The sequence below is a fragment of the Pantherophis guttatus genome, chromosome 9 (assembly GCF_059756535.1).
Source record: "Pantherophis guttatus breed Tessera chromosome 9, ASM5975653v1, whole genome shotgun sequence".
In the NCBI taxonomy this organism is placed as follows: Eukaryota; Metazoa; Chordata; class Lepidosauria; order Squamata; family Colubridae; genus Pantherophis; species Pantherophis guttatus.
Window position 1 is genome coordinate 5717137 of NC_142071.1, and position 20720 is coordinate 5737856.

General features: G+C 44.9%; 1 protein-coding gene across 3 annotated transcripts in view; it reads right to left on the reverse strand.

The window, feature by feature from the left end:
* The window catches only part of SLC39A14 (solute carrier family 39 member 14), a 54887-nt gene extending 35164 nt beyond the window's left edge, over positions 1-19723 (reverse strand). Inside the window, exon 1 of one of the 3 annotated variants that reach the window (XM_034432918.3) lies at positions 19577-19723. The gene's annotated coding sequence lies outside the window, so the exon portion shown is untranslated. Of the gene's footprint in view, positions 1-353; positions 471-19576 lie in introns of those variants that run through there. The other 2 variants (XM_034432919.3, XM_087875881.1) reach the window with 2 other exon arrangements.
* Positions 19724-20720: the final 997 nt, after the last annotated feature.

Here is a 20720-nt window from a genome sequence, read left to right on the forward strand (position 1 = left end):
AAATGAACTAAATCTGAATTACTGAATAGGCAATTAATTTTAATGCGCTCAAACTGCTTAATGCATAAACATGAACACTTCAGAGGAAATAAAAGATCACAACTTTTTATAGTTCCTCAGGAACTATAAATCACTTCCTAGATGATTTACAACCTTAAATTCAGATTTCAACTGGTACAAATCCCTGACGGTTTTGCAGTTTGACTGCTAACCTCTTCATGCATGATGTTAGCATGATCTCCAGCTAATTAAGCTAGCTTGAGATTTCACGATAGCAGTTAAGAATGTTGGCCAGTTTGCTATCACAATCGCACAAGATCAACAAATATCCAGACAGCAGTGAAGTGACTTACCCAACTCAGCAAAATTTCCACAAAACTTTTCCAAACACAAAAAGTGACAGGGAATTAAGACTCTCTCCAAATTCTGCTAAGCGGCTAAGAAATAAATCTCCAGCAGCAATTCTACCTGAAAAGAATCAAAGTGCCATCAATCCACACACTTGCGAGGGGCAAGGAGGTTTTGATCTATTCGACTGAACTGCCACAACGTTTAATTTACATTTTAAATTTCATAAACTTGAAATCTAACCACTGTTTACCATTCATAATGCAAACGTTAAAAAGAGAACATACCCAGACCACGAACGAAGAAACTCGGCGGCAGGAACTGAAAATAAGATGTCCCTTGAAAAGAGCATCTGATTTACTCATCAGGAAGGGGATCTCCTGGTATATGAAGGACGCGCAAGTTAAAAGAAGAACCTGTGTCTACAAAGGTGGTTCTGGATTTGTGTTTCACAATTTCCCAAGGTAATATTCTGAGCACAGAGGGCATGTTGACCTCTGTTGGTAGTTTTTTTTCCCCCTGGGGTAAGCCGTCCTTGCCCTCTATTGATTAAGCAATCCATGTTGATCACCATCTAGCCAATTCCTTGAATCAACATGGGCTTTAACCTTAAAGATAACCAACCTCCAAACTAATCCAACTGTTTGAGATGCATTGGCCAACTGTGTTGGTACCCTGATTCCCCCAAAATAAGACCCAACCAGAAAATAAGCCCTAGCATGATTTTTCCAGGATGCTCGTAATATAAGCCCTACCCCCCAAAATAAGCCCCAGTTAAGACTGTTAGCCAGATGGATGCATTTACTACCATATTTTCCCCAAAATAAGACCTAACCAGAAAATAAGCCCTAATGCGTCTTTTGGAACAAAAATTGATATAAGACCTGGTCTTATATTTTCAAAGAAACACGGTACCTTGTCATTCTTACCGGCAGTGCCTTTGTAACTTCGAGCGGTCACTATATGAACTGTTCTAAATCGAGGACTATCTGTATTGTCCCCGAGTCTTCTTAAAGTTTTGCTTTCTTAACCGTTTTTGTCGGCTTGGATTATATTTTATGGATTTTGGCCCTGCATCATTCCATTTGCAAATTGTCTTGAAACAGATACCTGGGTGATTCAGAAAAACATCACCCCTGACAAAAAATAACACAAGAGTTTCCTTACACAAATCAAGCAGAGAAAATGTCTTGGGAAAAATTCTTGCTCTCCAGCTAGAACCATACGATGCTGGGACAAAAGTTATCATTAAATATCCATGTAATTAGGCCCAAACCAGAGAATTTCTGTATGAAAAGCACAATAATTATTTACTCTAAGTTTAAAATAACTTTATACCTTAAGTCATAACAAACATAAGAGAGCTGTTTGGGGTCTTGTGTCAGGTGTGAAGTATCAGGACCACATGATAAGCTCTAGTTAATAGCGATAGCACTTAAGACTTATATACCGCTTCAAAGTGTTTTACAGTCCTCTCTAAGAGGTTTACAAATGTCATCATATTGCCCCCCAATTTGGGTCCTCATTTTACCAGCCTTGGAAAGATACAAGGCTGAGTCAATCTTGAGCCGGTCAATCAAACTGTGGCAGGGGTGAAATGTTCCCGGTTCGGACCGGATCACCCGATCCGGTAGTGATGGTGGCGGGTGGTTCGGCGAACCAGTAGCAAAAATCCCTGCGCCCCCCCCACCATGCCCAGCTGAGCCGCACGATCATCAGAGGCTTTTTTTTTAACTTTTAAAAGCATTTTTTCTACAACCTCTTCCGACGAAAAAATGCTTTTAAAAGTAAAAAAAAAAAGCTTCTGATGATCGCGTGGCTCAGCTGGGATTGTCAGAGGCTTTTCAAAGCATTTTTTTCTGCAACCTCTTGGCCGAAGAGATGGTAAAAAAAAATGCTTTGAAAAGTCTCTGACGATCCCAGCTGAGTTGCCTGATCGGCAGAGGCTTTTCAAAGCATTAGAAAAAAATGCTTTGAAAAGTTAAAAAAAAAAAAAGTTGGCCACGCCCACCCAGTCACATTACCACCACCACCACCAAGCCACGCCCACAGAACCGGTAGTAACAAATTTTACATTTCACGCCTGAACTGCAGGCAGTCGGCAGAGTTCGCCTGCAATACTGCATTCTAACCACTGTGCCACCACGGCTCTTTTAGTTAATCTGATTTATTGCTCATGCTTATATGCAAGAATCTAATCAATTAACAGTCAGCGCTAAATTGGCGCTAGATAAAAGTTAATGGAATTCAGGAAGGGTTGGACTTCGACCACTTGTGGGAACATAACAATTCTAGGCTAATTCCTTTCTTGGCTCCACCCAGGGGTGAAATCCAGCAGGTTCTGACAGGTTCTTGGGAACCGGTAGCGGAAATTTTGAATGGTTCAGAGAACCGGCAAGTACCATCTCTGGCTGGCCTCAGACTGGGGTGGGAATGGAGATTTTGCAATATCCTTCCCCCAGGAGTGGGGAGGGAATGGGGATTTTGCAGTATCCTTCCCCTGCCACACCCACCAAGCCACACCACGCCCACCAAGCCATGCCCACAAAACTGGTAGTAAAAATTTTGGATTTCACCACTAGCTCCACTCTTTCTATGAATTTGCGATTCCCATAGAAATTCCCAGAGATGGACTTTGCAATTGAGATGGAATAAATCGCAATTTAGATGGAATTTGCCATTCCCAGTCCTAATATATCTGTCTAATAAATCCAACCAATTCCAAACAAATTAACCTAGCTGCTCCCGTATTTGCATGGCATCTGCGGCTTGCTCATTCAATTCATTCATTCATCATTCATTCATTCATTCATTCATTCAATTTCTATAGCCACTCATCTGAACCAATCACTCCGGATGGCTTGTAATTCCACAACTATGAAAACAATTTTTTAAAAAAACATTTAAAACAATAAACATCCAAAATAAACATATACAGCAACAGAAATAATTAACCAATTTAACAGTAAAGTCAAGAAACGGTGCCCTTAGCATATTCAGAGGAGCTCTGGGTTTGGGTACAGAGCCAAATTTTTGAAGATTTACAAAAGGACAGTGTCAGGATTCCAAATAACACCTCCAATGATAGAAAACTCAGAAGCTTGAGTTTCCTCAAAGTTCCATTTTATTAGAGATGTCATATTGGCACATCTGGGAAAACCCGAATCTGAAAGCTTCCAAGTTTTCCTCACCCAAATGAATGTTCAAGTCCCTGCCCAGCACCCACAAGTCCATCACGAGGTCCAATCAAAGCACTGTCCCAACTGGAGATGCCTCCCAGCTCCAACTGTCCAGGTGCAGGGCAAGATGTCCTTGACTCTCTGAGAAAGGAATGTTATTATGACTACATATATCAGCCTGGCTCCACACAATTCCCCCCTCCCAGTTTCCCACAGTAGTAAATGTGGCAGGCCTGAAGGCCCAATGGAAAAGATGGCTTCCAGGCCTGACAGACAGCAGGATTGTGGCCATTCTGATGTCCCAGGGGAAGATATCTTCTGGTTTCTGGAAGCCAACACTCTTTGGACGATGGGCTCTGCAGACGGGCAGAGACTTTTGGAAAAAGATGGTCCTTCTATTACCACCAGTTACCACCAGTGTCCCTGAATTCTATCGCCAATTATCAGATAGTCGCAAGTCCTCTGTCACGGGGTACATACAGAACTTAACATTAAGCAAATATAAGTAAAGGTAAAGGTTCCCCTCGCACATATGTGCTAGTCGTTCCCGACTCTAGGGGGAGTTGCTCATCTCTGTTTCGAAGCCGAAGAGCCAGCGCTGTCCGAAGACATGTGGCCGGCATGACTAAATGACTATGATGTTTGTGTGTCTATATTTTTCTTGACTGTACACCGCCTTGAGTCCTACGGGAAAAAGGCGGTATAGAAATATAATAAATAAATAAATAAAATAAATAAATGCCAAAGGTGGTCCCTATTTTTCTACTTGCATTTTTTATGTGCTTTCGAACTGCTAGGTTAGGAGAAGCTGGGACAAGTAACAGGAGCTCACCCCGTTACGCGGCACTAGGGATTCGAACCGCTGAACTGCCGACCTTTCGATCGACAAGCTCAGCGTCTTAGCCACTTAGCTCCCGCGTCCCATTGAGCCTTTTCTAGGGTCCGATTTGATGCCTTCCCATCAGCAATTCCGGAGGGAAGGGAGGTTACATGGGACCCTTTATTCACAGAGACTTTCTCCTTGTGGATCCAGAGAGGAAGAAACCCTCACCCTTGTCCCCATTCAATGCCCTGCGATACCCCAAAACTCCCTCCGATTGCCCCAATCACTTCCAAATACAAGGGCCACACAGATAAAGTTTAGGTTGATTATCTTTTAAGGGCTGTTAAACTTACGCTCAGTATAGCAATACTGCTTTCACAGTGCTTTCCAGCCCTCTCTAAGCGGTTTATAGAGCCAGCCTCTTGCCCCCAACAATCTGGGTCCTCATTTGACCCACCTCGGAAGGACGAAAGGCTGAGTCAACCTTGAGCCTGGTGAGATTCGAACTGCCAAACTGCAGGCAGCCAACAGTCAGCACAAGTAGCCCGCAATACTGGACTCTAACCACTGCACCACATACCAGGGGGGGTCAAATATTTTTACCAAGTTGCACAACTGCGCAAAAACTTTTAATTACCCTGTTCCCCCCCAAAATAAGACATCCCCTGATAATAAACCCAATCGGGCTTTTTGAGAGGATGGCAATTAAGGCCAAGCACTTATTTCGGGGTTCAAAAAAATATAAGACGGGGTCTTATTTTCAGGGAAACACAGTACATATGCTATTTTATTGTCCGTTATTATTATTTCCTTTACCTAATAGCTGTTATACATATCTCTCCTTTTACTGTATTCGTTGATTGTAAATAATATTAAATAATAATAAATTCTTCAAAATAAAATAGGTCTTCTGCAGTCACGACATAAGCCTAAAACTGAAAATCAGGTTTGTCAGATGTTACATCTTTTCTATCCTGCTCTACGGAGCGGAGAGTTGGTCTCTGACGGAAAGCCACTTGAAGAAACTAGAAGCGTTTGAAATGTGGATTTACAGACGGCTGTTACGTATAAGCTGGGTTGACAAAATCACAAATGAGGAGCTGATAAGCCACCTGAGAAAGCCATGGGAAATCATCAAAGCCATTGATGATGATGAAGGAGGAGGAGGAGGAGGAGGAGGAGGAGGAGGAGGAGGAGGAGGAGGAGGAGGAGGAGGAGGAGGAGAAGAAGAAGAAGAAGAAGAAGAAGAAGAAGAAGAAGAAGAAGAAGAAGAAGAAGAAGAAGAAGAAGAAGAAGAAGAAGAAGAGAAAGAGGAGGAGGAGGAAGTGGAGGTGGAAATAAAGATATTTGCTTGGACTTCATAGTCCCTCAGATAATCTGGTCCCAAACCACAGAGGGCTTTAAAAGTGACAACCAGCGCCAACAATTGCAGCCAGAAACATACCGGTAGTCAGTGCAGCTCACAGAGTTAGTGGGGTTTACATCAGTGACGAGTTGCTCCCGGTTCGGCCGAGCCGGTAGCGGTGACGATGTGACGTCACCGAACCAGTTCTCTGTGACTGGGAGCTGGGCCCTCCCGCCCGCCCCCACTTTATTCCTACCTTTTTTTCTTGGTTTTTAGCCCAGCTGATAGGCGCGGCAGAGTGGATTGCCGCACCTCAGCTGGTCAGCAACCTAACGCGCTTGCGCGGAGCGCAAGATTGGCGTGCGTGCGAGCAAAGCTAGCATGCGCGTGGCGATTGCGCGCAAAGCGCGTGCACGAAGAGAACCAGTAGTAACACCAGTTGGAACCCACCCATTGGTTTACATGCGCCATATATCACACCATTTCTGACTTCCTGCATTCTTCTTGCACCCGTTGAAGCTCCCAAAGGCTCTTCTGGAGCAACAGCAGCACGTACAGCGCATTGCAGTAATCTTATTAAAAAAGGGATCCGGCATTCCCGTCGTCTTAAGGGCTTAGGCCCATTTTGGGGCTTTCAGAAACGATCAGGAATTCTTTAAACACACAGTTGTTTTACAGGGTGGAGAGAAGTTAACACAAGCGTTTGCACAAACATGGCTCTGGGTGGAATGGCAGATGAATTTAAATTACTATTTTCTTAAGCTGACTCCAGGCACCACTTGTTAAAAAAAAAAAAAAAAGACATAATAGCTGCAATTGTTAGTGACCCGTTTAAGAAAGGAACCAAGTCTCAACAGCATTCAAACGTTTTCCACTCAATGATTGTGAATTTAGGGAACAGGCTTAATTGACATTTAATTTAAATTAGACTAAATCAAACTTATTTTAGAGGCTGTAGCACATTGTGTGTGTGTGGGGGTGTGTGTGATGTATCATCCTGTTCAACAGCAAAGTATAATTTCTGCCGCCCCACCAAAAAATTGGTGACATACACCTATATTATAAAATAATAGCAATGTAAAATAATCCATACAATATCGCATGGCAACTTTTTATTATTTCAAGGGAAAGTTCAGGAATAATGCAGCCCCAAAGGATATTTTAGATTCTCAATGATAATAAATCAATGTAGACTTTTATATGTTTTTTACGACGGCCGGTTTTGTAGCTGTGGTTTTTCTCCGAATTGTTGTGTGCCGTCCAACGTCACTTAAGGTGAGATGGGGAGCAATCCAAATTTAGATTGATAAATTAATATATTGAGGAAGTGGTGAAATCTAATTTTTTTCCCTACCGGTTCTGTGGGCGTGGCTTGGTGGGGGGCGTTTCTTGTGACTAAGTGGGTGTGGCCAACTCAATGTCACTCACAGCCACGCCCACTCAGTCACAAGACCCCACCACCAAGCCACGCCCACAGAACCCGGTAGAACATTTTAGATTTCTATTCTGCCGCCCGCTCTTCCTTCGCTTTGGGTTGGGGTCTGGGACCCAGAGACGCGCCATTCACTGAAGTCCCGGAGCTGCCGCCTGCTTACCGCCTGCCTCAACCGGGTCAGGGAATGCACCATTCCCCGACTCCAGCCTTGCCGCGGAACCACAGCCCGCTCGCCCTTCACCACGCGACGTGTCCTACTCCTTACCTTTCTCCCGCGGCTGGCTACCAGGGAAGGCAAGCGCCCGAAAGTTACCGGAGCTGCTCTCCTTCTTGAATGTGCTGCCACCATCACTGAAACCTGCCACTGATGAATGAATGAAATAAATGGTGTGCGCTTGCGCAGCTGGCGCATGGACCAGGGCGGCGATGGTGGCGGCACATTCAAGAAATGGGGATTTTGCAGTAACCTTCCCCTGGAGTGTAAGTTATGAGTCAGGTGCCAAGCATCTCAATTCTGACCACAGGAGCATGGGGAAGCTACAAAGGTCCTAAGGGTGAAAAACGGCCCTAAGTCATCCCAAAGGTGCGTTTTTCAAGAGGCAACTGGACTTTCTGGTTTTTCTTTTGAAGACGTTTCGCTTCTCATCCAAGAAGCTTCTCCAGCTCTGACTGGATGGTGGGGAATGGAAGGATTGATCTTCCTTGCACAGACAGCTGAATATAAATCCTTCCATTCCTGACTATCTTGTCAGAGCTGAAGAAGCTTCTTGGATGAGAAGCCAAACGTCTCCAAAGAAAAACACAGAAAACCCAGTTGCCTCTTGAAAAAAAGCACCTTTGAGACAATGATGATGACTGAGAATTTCCATAGACCAGAGGTCTTCAAACTTGGCAGCTTTAAGACTTGTGGCCCAAAACTTAAGAGAGAATTTTTATAAAATGTTTTATAGATGGCATCTAGATCCCAAAAAGCTAGCCTGTATGTATCCAAGGTTGCAACCTAAGTTTTGGAGATGCGAATGTGATGATGCCACGTATTATCATATATGGTGGACATGTACAAAAACTAAGGCATTTTGAATAAAAATATGGTGGATTATCCAAAACATTTTTAAAAAGAAGATAAAATTTACTCCACAGTTCTTTCTGTTGGGTATAATTACAGATTGTACGGTCATAGAGACCAAATTGATTTTAAATTTAATAACAGCAGCCAGACTTTTGGTGGCGTAGTACTGGAAGAAGGAAGACTTACCTACTATTGAAGAATGGACATTAAAAGTAGTGAATTTAGCAGAGATGGCAAAAATTTCGGCATACCTGAAGGACCATTCAAATGAAAGATATATATCGGAATGGAGAAGATGGATTGATTATATTCAAAACAAATATCTGACTAAAAAGTTTCAAATAGCTTATGAATAAAACAAAAATTTTCTTTTTGAATTATGTTTTGTTAGTTGAAAGGGGAGTTAAAGAGCAAGAGGGAGTTTGGAGTCTACAGAAAGTTAACATATTTTAGTTTATGTTTGTTAAATGTTATACCCTGTATTCGCTCTGGGAAGTCCGGGGTGGGGGGTGGGGGAGGGGGTTGGAGGGAGAGGGGGGATGAGGGGGTAGGTGGAGGAGGGTTGGGGGGGGAGGAGGGATGGGAAAAATTGTTGTAATACTTGATAAAACTTTTTAATAATAAAAAAAAAGACTTGTGGACTTCAGATCCCAGAATTCTCCAGCCAGCATAGCTTTCAATTCTGAGAGCTGAAGTCCACAAGCCTTAAAGCTGCCAAGTTTGAAGACCTCTGCCACAGAAGGACTTAAGTCACTTTTTTCGGTGCGGTTGTAACTTTGAGCGGTCGTTGAACTGTGGTAAGTCGAGGACTCAGCAAAAAAATTTTCAGGTGGCAATTCAGAAGGCAGGAGGAGAAGGAATGTGCCTGTGGAAATATTAACGCCAAAAGAAAAAGGCAGGACGGCAGCAAGAAATCAAGGGCAAGCTATAAAAAGAGCTTGTAAGCCTTGCCAGCATTTGATTTCTAGGCCAATTCTCACTCCTGGGTGTTACGTGGCAAAGCAGCACACACCTCAGTGGAATGCATAGGCAAGGGACGAAGAGCAGCGATGCTTTAGACCTTGTTCAGCATCTTATGGAAGAGCTATAAGGCATCTGTTGTGACCCAGGCTCAAGTAGGTAGCAGTCGACGCAAACAGTTCCAAAACAAACAGACTTTGTTAAGCAAGATCATTGTTCAGCCGGTTGACAAGCATCTGGATTTTGATCGCATGACCATGGGGGATTCTGCAATGGTCTTAAGTGTGCAGAAAGTTAGCACCCACCCCCTCTTCTGGAAGAATGAAATATTTTGAGAAATATTAAAAAGGCAGAATATTATATTTCCCTGGATGAGAAACGGAGAAGCATGCTTTTGGAAAGCAGCCCCCACCTTCCTCAATAGCCCTCAGCAGATGGCAGCACTTAAGAAATAAAGAGATAGATAGCTCTATTCATAAGCAAATACCATCACCCAAGATCCAACAAAGGTAGGATTAGCCCTCAGCCACAAACGCCATTTCGTTGCATCACCCTCAGAAACTTCAACCAAACTTAGCTCAGACAAACTCCTAGGATTTGTACATGGCTCCATGGGAGTCTGACAACAGCCAATAGAATACATGTTCTTGCACAGGAACAGGAAGCTCAAGTGCAAAACCCAAGAGAAGGTATAAAAACCCCTCACTCTCAACTCCGTGTGGTCAGCTGCCCCAGGACCATGTGCTTGGCGGTTCTGCTTCATCATTAAACCATCTTTCCAATCAACCTCCGTGTTTCCAGGGTCTTCCTCCCAGCTTGGAAGTGAACCAGATGGATATTTCTTCCAACAAGTGTATAAAATGTCCATAAATCACTTTTTTCCAGTAAGTCAAGGACTGTATGTACCCCGTTTCCCCCAAAATAAGACATCCCCTGATAATAAGCCCAATTGGGCTTTTGAGCGCATGGCAATAAGGCCAAGTGCTTATTTCAAGGTTCAAAAAAATATAAGACAGGGTCTTATTTTTGGAGAAACACGGTTAAGTCACAGATAGACCATCTACATCTACTGGCTGTGAGTGATAGCCAACACTGGAAGCTAACTCTCACGCATCTCACCTAAAGTCAGAAGTGTTTCAATAAGCACCAGTATCAAGGAGAATAGCTTTGCCTTGTACGCAATTTATTCAAGTCCTCTGGAAATATAAAAACATGGGAACACTTCTGGTATTGACCCCGGAGGACCCCTTCGGTTCACTGCTGTTGAAAAAAAATGTTCCGTGGCTTAGACAATCAGTCCTCCACTAGAGAAATCAACCTTGCAGCTCTTGGCTCCAGAGAAGTCCAGCTAAATTAAATGATTTTCAAAGCCCCTCCTCCCTATGGGATTACACCATTAGGATACTTACTAGCTCAGAAGAAATGAGTTACAGGACAAGGATTCTCTTATCCTGAAAAGATCAGCAGAAAAAAGAAACCTAAATTGTAATCGATGAAGCCAAGATGTTTAATGGATCCCAGGGTGGATAAAAATCAATGATTTTTTTTAAAAAAAATCAAAAAAATCGGATTTTTTTTAATTTAAATCGGATTTTTTTATTTAAACCGGTTTTTTTTTTTCATTTTTATTGAATTTATTTGAATAAAAATCTTTTGGGGTAAAAATCTATCGTAAGACAGTTTTCTATTTAAGATATATAAATAATTTAGTTTATTCAGCATGAAATGGAGCTTAGTTATGTAGCAGGAGGCTGTATATTCTGCAACACTGGGACTATCGGTGAGTCAACAGCGGGTCAAAGGAGTAGCAGAGATGACAGTTGCTCTTTAAAAATTATGATTTAAATCGAGTGGATTTAAATCAAGCCTTTTTACTAGTGATATAAATGATGATTTAAATCATGATTTAAATCGACTCGATTTAAATCAAATCCACCCTGATGGATCCTCAACTCGTTCTTGGCTATAATTTGCACCAGTTCGATTTTTATATATACACATCTCTCTCTCTCCTCTCTGTCTCTCTCTCTCCCTCAAAAATATCTCCTATAACAGGGGTCGGCAACCTTAAACACTCAAAGAGCCGCAAAAATCCTAACCGGAAGCCCCTGTTCAATTCTGGAGATGACCGGAAGTCCAGTTCTCCCACCATAGAGTCTCCTCCTAGCACAGCATCCTTTTTCCTCTACCTGTTCTAACCGAAAGCCCTATCAACTGTGGAGCTGATCGGCGACTGGGAGCCGCAGCAGAGGAATGAAAGAGCCACATGCGGCTCCAGAGCCCCGGGTTACTGACTCCTGTCCTATAAGACAACAAGAGAATTTACTTTCTTACTTTTGGCAAGAAAAAAAAACCCTCTATACGGATCTGTCTATGACAGCGATATCCAACCCTGGCAACTTTAAGACTTATGGACTTCAACTCCCAGAATTCCCCAGCCAGCCATGGGATTATGGGAGTCGAAGTCCACATACGTTAAAAGTTGCCAGGTTTGAAAACAACTGCATTACAGTTTACGCTTCTGCCCAATCCTCTCTCAAAAGATTAAGAGCAAGGCCTTAATGAGCAACGTTCCCTCACACCTCCCGATCTGCCAAGAAACTGCCATCACTAGCTCAACGCCGGCCAACGGCAAGTTACACGCTCTTCATTCTGTATTCCATCTCACCCGATAACCTTCGGGACATACCTTCAGCACAGCATGACATAGAGATATTTGCCAGGATGAACCGAGAGTTCAGTTTAAGCACTACCACAATCAAGTTCCAGAAGGCGTTCGTTTTATAAAACATGTTGCGGCATGTTTTAGCTCATGGCTTATGCCAGGGGTACTTGCAGGACCATCTCCAGCCGCTCTCCCACCGTCCTGTGCGCTCTCACAGAGTCGGCCTCCTCAGGGTGCCGTCGGCCAAACAATGTCGGCTGACGGCCCCCAGGAGGAGAGCGTTTTCTGTGGGAGCCCCGACCCTCTGGAATGGATTGCCCGCCGAGCTCAGGACAGTCCCCGACCTTCTTTCCTTCCGTCGCGAGCTGAAGACGTGGCTCTTCCGTCAACTCAACTGATCCGTTTGGGGGTACACTGTCATAATTTTAAACTGTTTTAATAGGGTTGCTGATTTTAACTTTATTTCATTGTGATTTGTATTGGAATTTGTCATTTTGTAAGCCGCCTTGAGTCCCCAGGGAGAAAGGCGGCATATAAATCGCAATAATAAATAATAATAAATAAATTATTCATCTTTATGTCTCTCCTTCAATACCCAAGCTCTTCAATGTATTCAACATAATGCTGATACTTGTAAGATATAAAATGAGACTATTTACACGCAGTATAATATGGCATAGAATCTACGTAATACAGGGTAAAATGTTTGCAATTCAGTTATGGAACTATAGCACTTAGACTTATATACCGCTTCACAGTGCTTTACAGGCCTCTCTAAGATGTTTACAGAGTCAGCCTCTTGCCCCCAACAATCTGGGTCCTCATTTTACCCACCTCGGAAGGATGGAAAGCTGAGTCAACCTTGAGCCTGGTGAGATTTGAACTGCCAAATTGCAGTCAGCCAGCAGTCAGCAGAAGGAGCCTGCAGTACTGCACTCTAACCACTGCGCCACAGTGTCTTATGCTGCACTTACAGCCACAACTGACCTCCAAATTTATGTTGTTAGGCAGGGTGGATTTGATTTAAACCGAGTTGATTTAAATCACTAGTAAAAAGGCTTGATTTAAATCAACTCGATTTAAATCATAATTTTTAAAGAGCAACTGTCATCTCTGCTACTCCTTTGACCCACTGTTGACTCACCGATAGTCCGTGTTGCAGAATATACAGCCTCCTGCTACATAACTAAGCTCCATTTCATGCAGCGGACTAAAGTGCTGTTAAGTAGCACTTAGCTGCCAGCTGCCTGCAATTACTGTGAGTTCAAATCTCACCAGGCTCAAGGTTGACTCAGCCTTCCATCCTTTCTAAGGTAGGTAAAATGAGGACCCGGATTGTGGGGGCAATAAGCTGACTTTGTATAAAAAAGAACACCGCTTAGGAGGAGGGGCCAAAAGCCCTACTAAGCAGGTATCTACAAAAGTATGAAGGCTATTGCTTAACGCATTGTAAGTCGCCCTGAGTCTCCGGAGAAGGGCGGCATATAAATCGAACCAATAAAACAATAAATATATAAGATTTGCAGTAGTCTGCATTTGGCGGACTACTGACCCACATGTGGGACCGCCGTGGAATAAGCCTTGCTACAGAGCTCAAAGTCTACCGAGCAGTAGTGCTAACTACCCTGATGTAGGCCAGTGAGACCTGGACTGTATACAGGAGGCAGCTAGGCAATTGAACCACTTCCACATGACCTGACTTCTGAGGATCTGGTGCAGTGGTGGGTTGCCCCTGTTTTGTCCCTGTCCCACACACGCACCCAACCAGCCAGCCGAGGGTTAAATAAACTCTTCAAACACTCAACGTCAGTGATAAGGAACTTGGCAGCAACTCCGTAGCTGCCTGCCAAGAACTTTTACTCCGATAACATAGACAAAAATACACACAGTTTGAATAGTCCAGTTTGTAATTAAATCCACAGCAAATAGGCGTTGTGTCCAAAGGTGCAAAATGACTCGCCAGAGATTTAACTTTGTCCGTCACAGAGTCCGAATGGCCACCACACTCCTTTTTATAGCCTGTGGAGTGTGGTCCAGTGACTCAGCTTAATCTCTGGCATGCCTCCTTTTCTGCTGCGCACACTTGTCTCTCCGACGCTGGCGGGGGTCCAACCACAATGTTTCGTCACTATCCGACGGCTCAGAAACACCTGGCTCCTGGCCAATCTCTTCTCCTTCGGGAGACACCTGAGGCATTGCCAGAGAGGAGGGTCCTGGAGAGGGAGGCCTGGCCGTCTCCTCTCCTTCATGTTCGGAGCCTTCTTCCTCTGATAAGATAGGCTCGGAGGACGGAGCCACAACAGCCCCCTGGTTCGGACCGGTTTGCAAGAACCAGTAGTAAAATCAGTGGGAGGCTCCGCCCACTGACCTGGATATCATCATAGGTGATCTGCGCATGCTCAGAAGAGCGCACGCCGGTACAATGCAAACCGGTAATAAAGGTAAGTAGAACCCACCCCTGATCCGGTGGCAGGGCAAGGTGCCAGACGGAGAGGTCCTCTCCGGAGCAGGCCTGCCATCAGTTGACACCCTGCTGATGAAAGCCCAGACAGACACGCTGGGCAGGCCATGTTGCAAGGATGCCCGACCACCGCATCCCCAAACAGCTCCTCTATGGTGAGCTGTCTCAAGGAAAGCGATCGCACGGGGGACAAAGGAAGCGATACAAAGACACGCTGAAGGCCTCTCTCAAGTCCCTGGACATTGACACCACCTCCTGGGAAGGCCTGGCACAAGATCACTCGACATGGCGCACGCTGATCCACCAAGGCTGCCAGACATCTGAAGACAGAAGAGCAACCATAGCACAAGAGAAGCGAGTCCTCCGCAAATAATGGACAAACTGTCCATTATTTCTCTCAGCTTCTTGCTCAAGAAGCACATAAACATTTGCCTACTTTTGCAAAGTCCATTCAAGCAAACCAGCGACTTTATTTCATTTGGCTAAAAATACACATAGCGATGAGTGGCCCAAAATATCTTCCATGCGTTCCAGTACTTTCAGATTATTCCATTAATGTGCCATTAACTCAGCATTACTTAATACAAAATGAGAACCGCCAACCTAAGCCAGAGTCTGCAAGTGTGAGCACAGCTCCAAACCCCCTCCTGTGTTACCGTTCTCTTTAACACAGAGACACACACACCAAATATTCCTGCAACTATTTGATTATCCTCAGCTTCCTCAGTCTCAATCTCACCAAATCTGCCATACTTCTTCCAAAATGTCAGTGCTCCAAGATAACTTCCCCATGTCCTGTTTTATCCGTGGCCTATAAAGCTGACCAAATTTCTCAAGATGTGCCTCTACTTCCAAGAAATGTCTAAGTTTTAATATTCTTCTAGAAGAGAATAGGTAGCTCAGAGTTGAACTGGGGAGTCTGTTTGTTTTTAAACACTCAAAAAAGAGACAATAAAGGAAGCTAAGGAAACAAAACAACTAGCACACATCCTCTCCAGCCACAAACACCCAGATAAGCAGGGATTAACACCAGACAAAGAATCAAGTAGAAAACAATACCATAATCAAGGAACTACCAAGGAGAAACCACACTCCTCCAAGCCTGATAGCACAAGCTACTGTGTATAAACAAGGAACACACCCCACACTCACTTGCACTGGTGATGTTATCTAGATGGGTAATGAAATGTCTACCCTCTCATGTCACCACTCTGGGGCGACGATTCCCAGAGGGAAACTGTTTATTAGAATGTATGCGACAAGCAAGCAAATTTATAATACGTACAAGGATCAAATGCAAAGAGAACTTCGGTTCAGATGAGTTAGAATGCTCACTGAAACCGAAGGTGGAATTGGAAATATAGTATATTCTGGCATCAAGCCCGTTTGGAAAGATGCAAGGGAGAACCAGGGACACCTGAGATTATGTTATGTGGAGTCCTTGGTGGTCTCTGACCTTGGTTGTTCGAAGCAAGCTCAGAGAGCACGGAGGTCTCCAGAGTTCAACATACAGGGGCTGCATACAGTAGTGGCCAAAATTGTGGAAACCTTTTGGGAAAAGTGTATTTTCTAAAACTAGCTAATAACACCACTTATTACCATAAAATTATATATCCATGGAAAGATAATTTAATCAAGAACGTAATGCAATAACTTTCATGAAGGATTTCGTATTAGAATAGCAGTTACAGTATAAAGAAGAAAAGTGAAACACGTAGAAAAAAACAAGATATACAAAAATTATCACCCTAGAAAAAACGAGATATACAAAAATGATGACCATGTCAATTAATACTTCGTTGGGTAACCTTTAGCAAGAATTACAGCCTTACAACGTCTTCCCATGGAGCAAACCCAAATCTTTTAGTTCTGCAGCTGTTCTAATGTCAAACCAAGATTGAATGATGGCTTCTATAAACTGGGTTTTATTGTTGGGTCGCTTCTGACTAACAAGTTTCTTTAGTCGGCTCCATAGATTTTCAATTGGGTTAAGAAGGTCATTCCCAGGCCATTCCAACAGTGGAATAGGATTATCTTGAAACTCCAAAAAAAGAAGTGCTGCTATTAGCCATCAAACCTCATAAATACACTTTTCCCAAAAGGTTTCCACAATTTTGGCCGCTACTGTATATTCTATTGTGTTATGTGCATGATGGGTTAATTGCTTTTAGTAAAAAGGCAACAAGCTATTCAATAAACCATTGAGGGAACTTCTGAAGCTATTTTCTGAGCGGTGAAAATCAATGTAACCCAACTCTAACATATGAACTTGAATGTCCTAAATTCAAAGCGAGCTCAGCCATTACTGAGAACGCTGAAAATTGGAAGTGCGCTCATCTATAGGCTACCTAGCTTGAGAAAACATCCTGCGCAATGAGACACATGAAGCCCATCACGATCGAAGGGAAGAACATTCGTATCGGGAAGTTATACTGGGAAATTTACGGAACAAATTTACAGACTGATTTCAACCTCCGACTTTGAGAAGGAACTGGATCAGCCTGGGAAAAGGAAAGTAAACTGAAATTAAGAATGAGCCTTGGTGGCGCAGCAGAATAAAGTGCTGTTAACTAGCACCAGCTGCTTGCAATTACTGCAAGTTCGAATCTCACCAGGCTCAAAGTTGACTCAGCCTTCCATCCTTGCGAGGGAGGTAAAATGAGGACCCGGATTGTGGGGGCGATAAGCTGACTTTGTATAAAAAAAGAACACCACTTATGGGGGGCCGAAAGCCCTACTAAGCAGGTATGTACAAAAAGGATGAAGGCTATTGCTTAACGCATTGTAAGCTGCCCTGAGTCTCCGGAGAAGGGCGGCATATAAATTGAACTAATAAATAAATAAATAAGAGTGATTTGGAGAGAAAAAAACAAACAACCCAACTGATATCAGAGGGGAGATATAGAGTGTAAGATGGACAGCCTGCAGCTCTGATAGCAGCGTTCCAATATTTGAGGGGCTGCCCCAGAGAGGAGGAAGAGGGTCAAGCTATTTTCCAAAGCACCCGAAGGCCAGACAAGGAACAATGGATGGAAACTGAACAAGAAGAGATTCAACCTGGAAATAAGGAGACATTTTCAGACAGTGAGAACAATCAACCCATGGAACAGAAGTTGCCTTCAGAAGTTGTGGGAGCTTCATCACTGGAGGCTTTCAAGAAGAGACTGGACTGCCGTTTGTCAGAAATGGTGTAGGGTCTCCTGCTTTTGGGGGTTGGGGGTTGGACTAGATGACCTACAAGGTCCCTTCCCGGCCAACGTAATGGACATCTATCTCCCTTGGCTCGCAATCGATTAGAGAAAGGAAGAAGTAGTCACCCCCTATTCAGTGGTTTCTCAACCTAAGCACCTTTAGGAGGTCTGGACCGCAACTCCCAGAATTCCCCAGCCAGGGCTTCCTGGGGAATACTGGGAATTGAAGTCCAAGACCTCCTAAAGTGTTACGGTTGAGGAACTTCAAGCCTACAGGGGCACCTCTGGCATGGGGGCGGGGGGGCAGCCCCCTCCAGACGCAGGAAGCAAGAATCTGGATGCGGGGAGGCGAAGACATACATCATCAAGGGGTAGGTGCCAATTTCCCCCACTTCCCTCCAGAACTGGACTACAACTCCCATCAATGCCGTTAGTGCCATGAAAGGAGGAGGCTGATGGGGAATGATGGGAGGCGTAGTCCAACTGCTCTAGAGGGTGGGAGGAGAGTGATAGGTAGTGGGAGCAGCCCAGAAGGGCAGTCTGGACCCCCACCTTACCTACCTGTTTCCCCCCCCGCTTCCTTCCTTCCTTCTCGCCTTCTCCCTCTTCTTCTCCCTTTCCTTCCTACCTTCCTCCCTCTTCTTCCTTCCTTCCTTCTCTCCCTCTTCTTTTTTCCTTCTCCCTCCCTTTCCTCCGTCCTTTTCTTTTTTCCTTCCTCCCTTTCCTTCCTTCTCGCCTTCTCCCTCTTCTTCTCCCTTTCCTTCCTACCTTCCTCCCTCTTCTTCCTTCCTTCCTTCTCTCCCTCTTCTTTTTTCCTTCTCCCTCCCTTTCCTCCGTCCTTTTCTTTTTTCCTTCCTCCCTTTCCTTCCTTCTCTTCCTCTTTTTTCCTTCTCCCTCCCCCTTCTTCTCTTCTTCTCCTCTTTTCATCTCCTCTCCTTCCTTCTCTCTTCTTTTTTCCTTCTCCCTCCCTTTCCTCCCTCCCTCCTTCTTTCTCCTTTTTTCCTTCCTCCCTTTCCTTCCTTCCTTCCTCCCTCTCCTTCCTTCCTTCTCTCCCTCTTCTTTTTTCCTTCTCCCTCCCTTTCCTCCCTCCTTTTTTCCTTCCTCCCTTTCTTTCCTTCTCTCCCTCTTCTTCCTTCGTTCTCCCTCCCTTTCCTCCCTCCCTCCTTCTTTCTCCTTTTTTCCTTCCTCCCTTTCCTTCCTCCCTCCCTCTTCTTCCTTCCTTCCTTCTCTCCCTCTTTTTTCCTTCTGCCTCCTTTTCCTCCCTCCTTTTCTCCTTTTTTCCTTCCTCCCTTTCCTTCTTTCTCTCCCTCTTCTTCCTTCCTTCTCCCTCCCTCCTTTTCTCCTTTTTTCCTTCCTCCCTTTCCTTCCTTCTCTCCCTTTTTCCTTTCTTATCCCTCCCTTTCCTCCCTCCCTCCTTCTTTCTCCTTTTTTCCTTCCTCCCTTTCCTTCCTCCCTCCCTCTTCTTCCTTCCTTCTCTCCCTCTTCTTCCTTCCTTCTCCCTCCCTTTCCTCTCTCCCTCCTTCTTTCTCCTTTTTCTTTCCTTCCTCCCTCTCCTTCCTTCCTCCCTCTTCTTCCTTCCTTCTCTCCCTCCTTTTTTCCTTCTCCCTCCCTCCTCCTTTCTCCTTTTTCCCTTCCTCCTTTTCCTTCCTTCCTTCTCTCCCTCTTTTTTCCTTCTCTCCCTCTTTTCTTCCATCTCCCTCCCTCCCTCCTTCTTTCTCCTTTTTTCCTTCCTCCCTTTCCTTCCTTCTCCTCTTTTTTCCTCCCTCTTCTTCCTTCCTTCTCTCCTTTTTTCCTTCTCCCTCTCATTCCTCCCTCCCTTTCCTTCCTTCTCCTCTTTTTTCCTTCCTTCTCTCCCTCTTCTTTTTTCCTTCTCCCTCCCTCCTTTTCTCCTTTCTCCCTTTCCTTCCTTCCTTCTCCCCCTTTTTCTCCTTCTCCCTCCCTCCCCCTTCTTCTTCTCCTCTTTTTTCCTCCCTCCCTCCATCTCTCTCCCTCTCCTTCCTTCCTTTTCCTCCCCTCCCCCCTTCTGCCTCCGACCCCTTCCCCACACCTCCCACCCCGGGCGGGCCCCAGCATCTCCTCGGGGCTCGCGGACCGCCTCACCTTGCAACGGGCGCCGCGGCTTCTCCCCTTCGCTCCGCTCCGCTCCAGGCCCCGCCACCCAAGCGGAGGGATTGACAGGCGGCCGCCACCGCGCATGCTCATTATCTAGAGAGCGGGCGCCCCGCCCACCACGCCGTCATTGGACTCGCTCCCCTCTCTGCTCCCATTGGCTTGCCCGGCCACGTCGCCCCGCCTCTCCCGCGGGGGATTGGCTGGAAATTAGCCTAGCCCCGCCCCCTTCGGAGGAGCCGGTCCGCGTGGCGCATCAGGGATGCAGAAAGGGGGGGGCGATGGGGGGGTCACTTACTCGGGTTTTTTTGGGGGGGGGCTTCTCCCCTCCCCTTTTATAATGCGGTTCATAGGAGGAAAAATAGGGGAAGGGTCGCAGGGGGGGGGAACTCTGCAGGCCTTACAATTAAAGCCCCCCGCCTGCATTTGCAGAGAGGGCTACAAACTGGGCCGCGACCGCCAGGGGGCAGCCGAGAGTCGGGCGTTCCTGTGTCTTTGCTGCCCTCTGCAGACCGCCGTGAGGGTTGCAGCTCCTCTGATTTTAGACTAGAATAACAAAAGTTGGAAAAGGGACCTTGGAGGTCTTCTAGTCCAGGATTGTAGGGGCAATAAGCTGACTTTGTATATAAAAAGAACACCGCTTGGGGGGGGGGCGAAAGCCCTACTAAGCAGGTATATACAAAAGTATGAAGGCTATTGCTTAACGCATTGTAAGCCGCCCTGAGTCTCCGGAGAAGGGCGGCCTATAAATCGAACCAATAAATAAATATCTGTCTATGCCCTGCAGCCTGCCTAAAAAGTTTTATGTGTAAAAAAAGAGATTCTGAAATCCAACCAGAGGACATAAAAAAAACTGCATTTCGTGGTTCCCTAAATGCCAGAATCCTTTTTTACGATCATACCAAAAAGAGATTTCAGGTAGTCCGACTGAAAAATATGAAGACTAAATTTAATCCTTCATCCAGTCGCTTGGTAGAGAGATGGGTAGCATACAAGTCTTAATAAACAAGTAAAAATCCTCTATTTCCTATTTGAAAACTTCCAATCACAAATAATTCATTTAAGTTCAGCCGGTATAGGTATTCCCAAAACTGCAAGAAATTAGAATAGAATAACAAGAGTTGGAAGGGATCTT